Genomic DNA, 12,598 nt, shown 5'->3' on the forward strand with positions numbered 1-12,598 from the left:
ATGTAATTCTGGGTTACATATTGAGGGATTCAAGACTCGCTCTGAAGGGGTAGTTCAGTCCTCTGGCTGGCCTCACCTCTGTAGCTTCAGCACCATGAGGCCTTTGTGCTTACATTGCACTTTGTAAGTTCGATAAGATAAGGTAGTCCGTAGTTGGTTAATGTGACAAGGACGTGGTACACAAACTATGCCCCCATTGCTGTTCCCAGGGCACTGATACTGGCAAGGTCGTTATTGCTTCTGAGCAGGACCTGTTCAGTGTGTTTTGGACTCTGCATGCTACACTTTGCAGATGGGCTTCCAGAGTGCAGTGGCCACAGTGTGGACTGCCCTCGCACTAGTGATCAAGCGGGTCCTCACCGCCAATCCGTTCCCATGCTATAGGTCTTTCCGTTTATTTGACACATGGAGTCACTTATATTTTGTACAGTACAGGGCTGTGACCTCAGCTGGATATGAACATGAGCTTCAAGAATTTGAGTTCATTGATTAAAAGGGTTATCCAGTAATGAATGATCAATATGGTTGTCCGACTCCAGGCCTCGAGGGCAGGAAACCTGATGGGTTTGCAGGATATCCTTCATTAATACACATGAGCAAAAATGTGCATACATTTTAAATCATTGTATGCAAATGTATCTCATGAATGAGGGGTATCCTGAAAATGCAACATGGATCCGCCTTCGAGGCCTGGAGTTGGACAACCCTGGAAGGGTGACCAGAACCGCCAGAGCAAAGTTCTTAAGGGAAGCTCATGGGAACCTCAGCAAACTCAGAGAGATCACAACAGGTTCCTTAGGATCCTCACTGATCAGCTTCCCTGCTCTTTGGGCACAGAGTGTGGAGCAAGTGCATGCGTGTACCCCAGCCGATAGGAGCACTCAACCCTTTCTGCGCATCAGGCATGCAGAAGGTTTAGAAGGGACCCAGTGGCTGGAGAGTGCTGGGTTTCAGGGAATCCCAAGGGGAGCAGCAACCATCAGCCCCCAGCAAAAGGGGGATCCTTATGCAGCCACCTTAAAAGGGGATTGGTCAAACAAGGACAGGTGAATCTGCAACATGCGGCATACGCATAGGCGTGGCGACAACTGAAAAATAAAACATGTACTTTAAGCACCTTGAACTATTAATATACCACCTAATTGAGTTGAGGTTGCATGGGAGCTTTACGGGACAGGGTAAATGGTTTGGGTCTATTTGACCTACTCACATTTGATCGCCTGTTTTTAAACCTTTTTTTGGTCTAAAATGCGGGGGAGACCCCCCACAAACCCCTCCACTTCCCCTGAACCTAATCTATATCCTTGCCCATCCCCATATATATATTTAATTAAAGTTGACCAAAAAAAAGGTAAACAAAAATTCGAACAAATGTTTTAGGTCAAATGTTTTTAGGTAAATTATGCTAATACCCTGCAAATAACCCATATTTAATCCAGGTGGTACCTTCTTTGAACCCCATGTGGGAGAAATCACATCTGGCCTAAATGATGCTCATATGGTGTTTTAAAGAAAAGCAACACCACATTTTAACTATTACCCCAGCACTCACAACAAGGCCTAAGGGGTGTGGCATTCTTAAAACACTCCACCCATTTTGTAGCTTGCAAGATTCTCTCAACCTAAGAGCCTGAAATTTCTAATTTCTTTCTTTCCTCGGCAGATCATTAAGTTGTTTCAAATGTTTCTCTTATCTAGTGGTGAGTGAAAATCTCTGTTCAGTCTTCAGTGAATCCCAATAACGTTTGGTGTCAATCCATGCTTATAATTGCTCCTGGTGAAGTCCTAGATGAGCTCGAAACAAATTGATGGTCAAGAAGAGCATCCTGGCCTAGCAGTTCAGATTCGGGTGCTCCCATTGGTGACACTACCTGACTGATTTGCATATGGCTGGACCCCTTTTGCAATGGCGCAGATGGGCTAAAAAACGGCGGTGTGGAAGGTTTCCCAGAGCAGTGCCAGTGGTCCACATTGATTCAAAACCTTCAAAGCATCACCTTTTTTTTTACAAGAAGAGCGCCCAGACATGAGTTAAGATGAATCGTAGCGCCGGAGTGGTGAGATTTCAGTTAGTCTAGAAGGTTCATAAGCTATTGCAATGAAGAAAGGATGCAGATTTCATAAACACACAATTCTTTGTTAAAGTTGAAGGTAGTTCCAAGAAGGAGATTTCAGAATCATTGTGCTTAAACATGTTCTTTGAAAAACATAAATAGCTGGAGGGCAATTGTGAATACTACAGAGGGGGGCGCCTGGTTTATACGTAAGCGGGCGAGGGCAGGTAGGGGATTCTGCACCCTGTCACTTCCCAACGGACTCAGCAGTGCAGGTGGCCCGGTCTGCTGTCAATACCCCAACTGCATGATGACAAAAGCCATGGTGAGCCTGCATGTTCCCCAAAAAGGCAATAACACATTTAGAAACAAGCACTGGCAAAGCCACCCATTGGGGGTTTTGTGTAGGCATGGGATAAACATTTGCTAGGCGCAGACATAAAGGTACTTCATGGCCATAATATCGCAACAGCTGGAAAATCAAGTGATTACCTGGACACATGATAGCAATATCTAGCACATGCATCTGCAATCACCTTCCCTAAAATGGCCGCCCACAACACCATCCTAGCTTCCTAGCAACCCTTAAAGCACACCGCCTTATTCTGCAAGGAAAGCCGGAGGAGGAAGCCGGCCCACCACACCTAAGGGCCTCTTAGCCAAAGGCCCCTTCCTGTCTGCCCCTGTCCGCACCTGCGCTACAGCGTGGGACACTGCTCCGCAGTATCTACTCCCTCATGTATTATCGAATCCCTTGAGCCGTGGCCTCCGCTCATTCACACGCTTGGAAAGGCTCCCGCAGTGTCTCCTGTACTGCCTCATTGAAGATCTAACACATGCGCCTTACCTCTGCCTTGCCCCACCTACCTCATCCCCAAACTAAACTTTGCGCCTCCTGACGCCTGCGAGATCTCCATACTGCCTGGAGAAACGACATTGCCAACATCGGACCCACTCTCCGGGCCTATATGCTGCCTGCACACTTTATTCTGCAAGGTATGTTTAGCATTCGGAATACTGTCGACTGCCTGCTAACCCCCGAATGTTCTTTACTTTGTGCCTGCCATATTCAATTCATGGCACCTATGCGCTGGCCTATAATCGTGAGCCAGCTTATGTTTGCCTTACTTGATCTGAGCAATACTTAGTGTGCGCTTCTGTCCCGCTGGTCCGCCATGGTGAACCAATGTATGTCCGCCATATTTTGATTTACACCTACCTGCTTTGCGCCATACTTGACTTATCATGTGCCATAGCTGATTTGCCCCTTATTTAATCTGTGCCACCCACCCGCTGGTCTACAACTGCGAGCCGGTGTAAGTCTGCCTTACTCGACTATATTGAAATATTGTAATATTGTAATAGTCAATTGTGTCACATTTGACTTGCCATTTGCCATAGTTGATCTGTGCCATATCCGTTCTGTACCATATCTGATTTGCCCCATATTTGATCTGTGCCACCCACTCGTTAGTTTACAACTGCGTGCCAGTTTATATCTGCCATACTTGATCTGTGCAATATTTGATTTTGCCATACTACACTTGCCATTTGCCATAGTTGAACTGTGCCATATCTGTTCTGTACCATATCTGATTTGCCCTATATTTGATCTGTGCCACCCACTTGCTGGTCTACAACTGTGAGCAGTTTATGTCTGCCATATTTGAATTACTCTGACATTGTGAATATGATGCCTCAGTCCTTTGCCATCATTCTCCTCATCTACCTAGTCATTACAGGGTACTCAGTCAATGCACATTACGCCCCTTCCATCAGCACCGTTGGGACTCCACGCCACCTCTCTAGCACATTCTCTTTCACCATGCAACACAGCACAACGACCTCTGACGCTCCCCCTATCCCCCCACACTTACACATAACACCTTAACCAACACCTTCATCAACCACTCCCCCAACCCCTACCTCAATGAACCTGCCTTGTGGCTCCAACATTTCGCCTCAAAACCTACACCTAATCAACCTTGCTCACTCCCACTCAGGAATGCCAGACTTAGATCCAGACTGCCTCGTTTACCCTGTGCCCAGCGCCATCACACTACCAGTTCTCAGCCCTCCACACAGACCTCACTTGAACACCCCACAACTCCCCCCACCAAAGGACTTAAGGAAGCTCTCATAAATGCCAGATCCCTCACCGCCCATGCCCTCGATATTACCAACCTTATCACCACACAGAACCTGACTTCATCGTCATCACGGAAACCTGGCTACATGCCGCCTCAGGCCTGCTCTTGCCCCTGGCCATCCCTGATGGCTACTCTACACTCAGAAACGACCGCCAGTCCAACATTTCCAGAGGGGGTGGCGTCGCATTTATTCATAGGAACAACATCAACATGAGACCTATCCCTAACACCAAATTTAACTCAGCCGAATCTCTATCAGGGAAACTTTCATTATCGCCCACCAAAACAGCTTCACTACACCTCATCTACAGACCACCAGGACCCCTCACCTCCTTCTCAGAGGATATTACGTCCATCCTGACCAATAACACTAAGCCTAACTCTCAAGTGCTGCTACTAGGGGACATCAACCTTGGCCTAGCTGACCCTAAGGATCCCATGGCCACTGAAGTTGCAAGTATCGTATCCAACTTAGGCTTTCAACAACGCAACCTCGAACCTGCACACAACAAAGGAAGAATGCTCGACTGGATCGCAGATATAAATTGTAACACATCGATAAGCTCCAACTCCGCTTGTGCCTGGTCTGACCACCACATCATTATCTTCCATCTACCAGCCACCAATCCTTGCTCCAAACCTACTATAGCCCCCTCTATTCCCACCAGGAATAAAAAGAATATTACTACGGACAAGCACTCCTGCTGATCCTACCCATTCTGAATAATTGTTCCACACGACCCCACGGTCCTAGTGGACACTTTCAACCAAACTTTGCTTAAAGCTATTGACACCATTGCCCCATTTAAACTCAGGAAAGCTAAACAACGAGCTCACCTGAACTCTTGGTTTACTCCACAACTCAGAGCCCTGCGCAAAGAAAAATGTAAGGCGGAATCACTCTGGAAAAGTCTCACGTGTGCTACCAACAAAGACAACCTCTTCATCGCATCCCTTAACTATAAGGAAGCGATCATACAGGCTAAAAAAGAGACGTACAACCAGCGCCTCTCACAAGCTGAATCCAATACGAAGGAGCTATTCAAAATTCTGAAAGAATTAGAATCCCCCTCACCTATACCAGATACATGCAGTCAAGATAGCTCTTGGTGTAACAATATCCAAAAGACGTTCCTCTCCAAAATAACCACCTTACAAGCCAAAATCAATGCCAAACAAAACTCTCTCCTTTCCAAATTCCCTGCACCTAAAACTGCCACCACCTTCACCCAGCCTCCATTTAGCTTTCTACCTCTCACCATACCTGATGTTGAAAAAATCATCAGCAACCTTAAACCTTCCAACTGCCAAGGTGACTCCTGTCCGGTACCAATCATTAAGGAATCTGCTCATGACCTCGCTCCCTTCATTACCACCTTCATGAACTCTTCATTTCACTCTGGAATTGTCCCCAACAATTTAAAGGACTCTTGGGTCATCCCGCTATTGAAAAAACCTACACTGGATCCTTCTATACCTACCAACTTCAGACCTATCACCACGGTCCCGTTCCTCTTAAAAATTCTAGGTTGAGCTGCCTACCTTCAGATACAGAAGTACTTGGAAACTAATAATCTACTCGGCACAAGACAGTCTGGCTTCAGACCTAAGCACGGGACAGAAACAGCCCTATTAGATCTTAAAACGCAAATTAAGGACTTAAAAGACAATGGCAAACTAGCCCTCCTACTACTCCTGGACCTCTCTGCAGCTTTCGATTTGGTCAACCACCAAATCCTCTGTCAACACTTGAAATCAGCTGCCCACTTTTCGGATAATGCCACTACCTGGATTTGCTCCTTCCTGGATAATAGACACATGAGAGTTTTCTCACCCACCTCATCAGCTGATCCATCCCCGGTCCCCTGCGGAGTTCCTCAAGGGTCATGTGTATCTCCCACACTCTACAATGTATTTACCAAACCCTTGTTTGATGTGCTTGACTATCTGGGTGTCACCTACTTCATCTACGCTGATGACACCCAGATACTCATCCCCATCACTGGTGACTACACTGCAGACTCTAAAGCTCTGAATGACATTTACCAAGTCGTCCAAGCCTGGATGACACAACACAAGCTCTGTCTCAACGGCAACAAGACAGAGCTCCTCATCCTTGGCACCCAAAAAAGACTCAATTACCTGGACCCTTCGTTCAGCACATTCAATATCGATGGTAACTCCATCAAAGTGGCTAAAGAGACTAAAACATTAGGAATCTACCTCGATTCTACACTTTCCTTAAATCATCAAACTAATGCAGTAGTCGCTGCTTTGGCTTACAGATGCAAGCTGATCACAGCTTGCCGCCCATTCCTCTCCACTCAGAACGACATTATTCTTGCCAGGAAACTAGTTATGTCCAAACTTGATTATTGCAATGCACTCTATCAAAGTACCAACCAACGTAACCTCAACAAACTCCAGATCACCCAAAACAATGCCATTAGAGCAGCCCTCAACATTCCCAGATCTGCACACATCACCGACACTAGGAAGAGCCTACATTGGCTCTCTGTCGCCCAAAGGATATCACTCAAATCATTGACCCTTACTCACAAATGTGTAAACAACCAAGCCCCCATGTACCTTGCTTCCTGTTTTTCTCAGTACATTCCTTCACGGTCACTCAGATCTGACCAAGCACACTGCCTCATGATACCCAGATACAACCTACAGACAGTCGGCGGTGTTAGCTTCCCAGCCCTCTCTGCCAAACTCTGGAACGCACTGCCGCTCTCCATCAAAACTCTGCCATCCCCTACCTTATTCAAACACAAAGGCAAGCTCTGGCTATCTGCTACATCTGACCTACTGCCATCTCAAGCCATCCGAACCCTCAATACCAACTAGCCGGCTACCACCCTGCCCGCCATCCTGTTCCGCCTTGCTCTTTACTACCTCGTGAATCTAATATGTTTTTGTCTGTACCTGTTTTTTTGCTAATGATGTAACTATGTCTGTAACTGCATTCATGCTACATTTGTAACTATGTGCCTCAAGATATGCGCCCGGTTGCTCTCGGGCCTTGTGCGCTATATAAATAAATAAAATACAAATACAAATGCATATCTAAGCACTCAAGGCAAAACCCTTTGTTTTTGTCATTGCTTGGTGCCAAGGACGAGTGTGCTCGTCCTTTTTGCACAGACTTCCATAATAGCCTGGCAGTTAAGGGGTTAATAGGACTTATGTGCAAGGGACCTATATAAATCGTGCTGCTGAAAGCAAGCTAAGTTAAGGCTTTTTACAACACAAGTAGCCATTTATAGGGCATTAACTCTCAGCAGACTGCTTAGAAAAACAATAGCAGGCTCAACTTGATGCTACTGCTTGATAGAGGGACCTCAAAGAGATCCCGGGGGGGGGACGTGCTTTGGGCAGGGAAAGGGGAAGGGGTGGCTGGGACCAGGCAAAGTAATGAGCATGGCCATGGGCAGTCAATGGGTGGTTAAATAACCAAACAACACCCACAAGCTGTGTGTCCTTCCTCACATGTCATCTCCCTCCTACCAGTGCTCCAATGCAGAAGATCCGGCTTATATAGTCCTAATTTAAATGGTCAGACACAGGTGTAGCTAGATGGCTGTACAATAATGAAAGTGGTACTCTGTAGCGCCTTGAAACTGAAGTGAAATCAGAATGGTGTACACCGAAACAAGGATATAAAATGTGTCATAACAATAATGTATTGATATTAGGAAATGCACACTTTTTTACCCCACGCCCGTAAGAAGAAAACAATGTTTTGTGAATGAAAAGGCATGAATGGCAAGTACATTAGAAGTTTCTGAATGAACAGGTGTTGAGATATTCCTCTTCGATACAAGCACCTTGTGCCAGTGCGACTCAACCATAATCTCTTAGCAGCTACGGCTCATTTGAAGGAGGTGTGCTATGTGTCATTAAGAGACACGTGCTTCAATCCTTTACATAACATATACCCTGCTTGGCATTAAGAAAACTCAATAAAAAGGGTTATCGTTAGAATTAATGTTAAATATAATTAAATGGCAGACACAAAATCTACTCACATTAAATTGTAAAGTGTTTAAAAAAAATCAAAGTAGGTCTATGCAGTTAACCATCCCTATAAGATAGGTCCAGTGTTTAAGGTGCCTCTTGTAGAGATATGACTGTACCCTGCAGGTCAGAATTTCTCCCGCCAGTAAGACAGCTGAAAGGGTTAATGTTCCTGCTGCATGGATCTGCGGGTAACACGCTGGTGACCCCCCCCCCCCACGAAAACAATGGAAGAACTTTGCTCCCATTCCCACTCCAAACCCAGGTACGCTATTCAGGAAAAAAAGAATGTGTTATAGAGGAGGAAGGCGCCGTTTATCAGAAAAAGGTGTTCCATCGCGTGGCGCTCTTTAGCAATCAATGAGGTGTCAATGCGTTGAATGGGCCCCTTTTGTGTTTTTGGGGGGTTGGTGCATCTAGAAAGGACCTCGTGAAAGGAAACAGCATGTCAGGGGAGTAGGGGGAATTTGCCTCTCGCCTAGGGCCACAATAGGCCCCAACCTAAGTGCTGAAATTGCAAGCCAGACAGGGCCCGGGCCCACTTAAACTCCGTTTGATAGGACATTGCCTGAGAAAGATGACATGCTGGTAGGGATGGAAGGAGATTAAGGCAGCAAGCCTGGGAAGTGATCCCGTTTATGACCTTCTGGTTGCGCCATGTGCAAGGGGTCAGGGAGTGCTGGGAGATGTATGTATACGCGGGACAGGTACACTTGGTGACGTCAGGGTGCAGTGAGGGCAGTGGCTGTGAGCTCACAGCTGCCGTATGCAAGAAACCCTTTTGAACTCCTTGTGTGACTTCCAAGCTAGGTGGGCATGCACCGCCTTTCTGTTTTTTCTGCGCTTACTGAGGAACCTTGTGCAGGGAGGTGGGCACGTGTGCTCTCAGTGGTCCTGGAATATGCTTTGGGAAGTAGGTGGCTGACCAGGGCCTGAAACTGACCAGGACCAAAAGAACAAGTGCCTGCCAACGCTGCGTGTGTAGTACTGCCCTTGGGTTTCTAGAGCGTTCGCACTGCATTCTGGGGGGACACCAGCGTGGCGCATGCGTGCACACGCACACCGCTGCATTCACCATGTTGCATAGTCACCTTCACATGTTCATATTCACATTGCACCTACAACATTTGCACATGCAACACAACCCTGGAAGCACCAAATCTGATGGTGGGGCGATGCAAACTTAGCCCCGGAAGTGCTGGGCATGCTGGAGAATGGTGACGTCACACTCAAATAGCAACACCTATCAAACCTCTGTGCACTTGGCAGCGCTGTAGAGCAGCATTTTAGCATAAATTACTGTGGACAAAGGAGCGTATTGGACCAGAAGAAGACAACGGCTCATAACAGGAAGTGAACAGCAAAATGTGGCGGTTCTACTAGATCAAGTCATCATTCGTTGGTATCAGGTAATAATGTCCTCATACATAATGTTCCCATGCATAATGTTCCCATGCATAATGTTCAATATTCCCATGCATAATGTTCCCATGCATAATGTTCATGCATAATGTTCCCTTGCATAATGTTCCCATGCATAATGTTCCCTTGGATAATGTTCCCATGCATAATGTCACTGGGAAAAGCCATTGATGACAATACACATGGTGACAATATGTATGGGGACGGGTTGCAGGGATGTCCCCTGCTCCCCTTGTAAAAAACACCAAAAAACAGGGTTTGGGGGTGTCCCCCGCATGTTCAATGTAATAATGTCTCAGCAAAAAACAGCGACTTTTTTGTCAGGAGTCATTTTTGTGGGACTTAATCACATGGAACCAAGAAGCTGTGCTGTTTGATTCTCGAGCGTATAGAAAACCACGAGTGGCGAACGCTCTTCCGGAGGCAATATTAGCAAACAGAAAATCCCAAGTGACGGATAGAAGAGCACCCTAAGCGTTGGCACGACTTGTGTGATGTGTGTCAGAAAAGTACATATATGTATGAACGGAACGTATAAAGTGCAACTCTGGGTCACACAATGCTGTACAAAAGGGCTGTGCCCGGGAGGTGCAAGTAGGGTGCAAGGTGAGCCGAGAAGCTGGGCTTGGCAGGGTGGAGTATGGAAAGGAGGGAACTCCAGAGTTGGAGAAAGGGTTGAGTAGAGCGATCAGTGACTGGCGAGATGTTGTACAGAGAGAAGGATCCCCTTATCCTTCCTGAAGTGTAGGATGGAGGGGACCAGTCGTCCCTGCATTCACACATTGCTCCAGAGACATGGTGCAAAGGCTTGTGCACAACGAATGCACTGAATCACACCCATCGTCCAATGAAGATGCTCGCTTTCATGCACAAAGGGGGCCAATCGGGACTTGGTTCATGTACTCATGTGGGGGTGGGCAAGCTATGCGTTGTCATGTGCTGCTCTAATGTCTTTTATTGCATTGGGCTGTTCTGTATTTATTGTGTTAGGCCCTCACTACGAGTTTGGAGCTATTAGCTCCATGGCTGCCACCAAACCGGGCTCTTGTTCCGGGTTCTGGCAATGAGGAATAACCGGGTCATTCCAACATAGGACGACCCGTTAATTCCTGAGCCCCCATAGGGCTCAATGGGAATGGGGAGGGAGGTAACAACGGGCAGGTTACAACTGGCCCATTGTTACCTCCTTCTTCCCCTCGCGGGACCCGGAAAGCACGCCTGGTTCTGCCAGGCGTGCGATCCGGGTCCCCCGATGAGAAGCTTGTAATCGGCCCTGACGGATTGAAGGGGGGCCGGTCCCGTACTGGCCCCCTTCATTCCGTCAGCGCCAGCCTCGTAATGAGGCCCTTAGTCTGTAATTTGCTGGTTGCTGCCTCGGAGCCTGCGACTCGTCAATAACAATGCAATATAGTGATCCTTATACGCATCACATTGCAGGAGACAGCATGCATGACGCCACATCTGCACAGGGAAATGGCACGGAACAGTCCGAGGTGACCAGTGCGCAGCATAGAAGAAGATCTTTGAAAGCGAGACTTGACAATGCTACACAGAGCGCCCATGATAGCAGCTCACCCCCCAACATTGTTCCCCCAACTCCCAAGGTATGCAAGCTGTTTACAAATGCTGTGCATTTGCCAGTGTGCTTTCAACACTAGCAATTGTGTTGATGCATGCGGAAAGGGAGGTCATTGTACTAGAGAGTATTGAATCTGATGGGACCCTCTTTATGCGACCTCCCAGATGTTTTTGGCTACCACCCCCCTGCCCCTCTACCTTGACTATGCTGGTCTGATGGGAGTTACAGTGCAAAACCTCTGGAGAACCAAAAGTTTCAGACCCCTTGGTTAAGACAAGCTGTTACTCCAGAGTACAGCAATGCAGTCTCCATGGAAAGTGTGTGAGAGATGCTGCATTCGAAATCCACATCCAGTGCAGAAGCATCTGCATTTCAAAAAATAAAACATGGCATTATGGACATTTCTAAACAGAAATACCCTCTGGTTGAGGACATGAACAAACTGGCCAAACGTCTTAAAGCCTTCTGAACAAAGGGGTTTAGTTCCGCCCACACGTTATGTTACAAAGCTTTGATACTGAGACAAATCACAGCCATACACTTCTAAAATCTCGCCTGCAACTCAACTAGACTAAAGGGTAATGTCCTAAGTATCTGCCTCCCACGTTTCACAGAGGGCAAAAAGTTGGGGGTCATTGTGCCAAGCGATAACAACCCTTCCCCAGGTCTTTATCAGTATAGGGTTTGGAGTTCTGGAGATGAATACAAGAATATTAGTTTAACTGGAAATGAAGTAAACAGACACAATGTGTTCGCAAATTAAATGTGGTGTTTTTTGTAGTTTTTAAATAGAAAGTGGGTCTTTATAAGGTCAGATTTTTTTTTATTTTAAGTTCGTTTGAACTGGAACAGTTTTAAGATGAGTATGCATTAAGTATACAATAACAGTGAACAGTTTCTCTATATAAAAGTGAAAGCATTTTTACATGGGTTAGCTTTCATTTAAATAGATTCTCCATCTCTAGTTGAAGGTGCAGTGAAAAACGACCCTCCCAAAAGAGTGTTGAAATAAATCTTGCTGGGAAATGGCTTTGCTAGATCTTGAAAGCCGAAAACCTTTTTTTCAGTGTTTCCCTGTCCACTTCTGGCTGTATTCTGAGTATAGTTATTGGCTGAGAATAATGACATCATTGTTCTAATAAAGAGTATGGATTTCATATGCGGGCAGGCTGAATTCTGAAAACTGCAAAATATGGTTGATTTCCAAACAAATTCTGCCCATGGAGCCATCAAGAACATATGTACTTGACAAATGACCTTCGTTTGTATGCTAATGACGACAAAGAGGCATTCAAGACAATGGCAGTGCCATTGAAAAGACCGGCTAATCTTTTGGAGGTACAGAAAAAGAAATGTTACCTCTGAACCAT

The sequence above is a fragment of the Ambystoma mexicanum genome, chromosome 14, assembly GCF_040938575.1.
Source record: "Ambystoma mexicanum isolate Mex_15411 chromosome 14, UKY_AmexF1_1, whole genome shotgun sequence".
NCBI classification, from domain to species: domain Eukaryota; kingdom Metazoa; phylum Chordata; class Amphibia; order Caudata; family Ambystomatidae; genus Ambystoma; species Ambystoma mexicanum.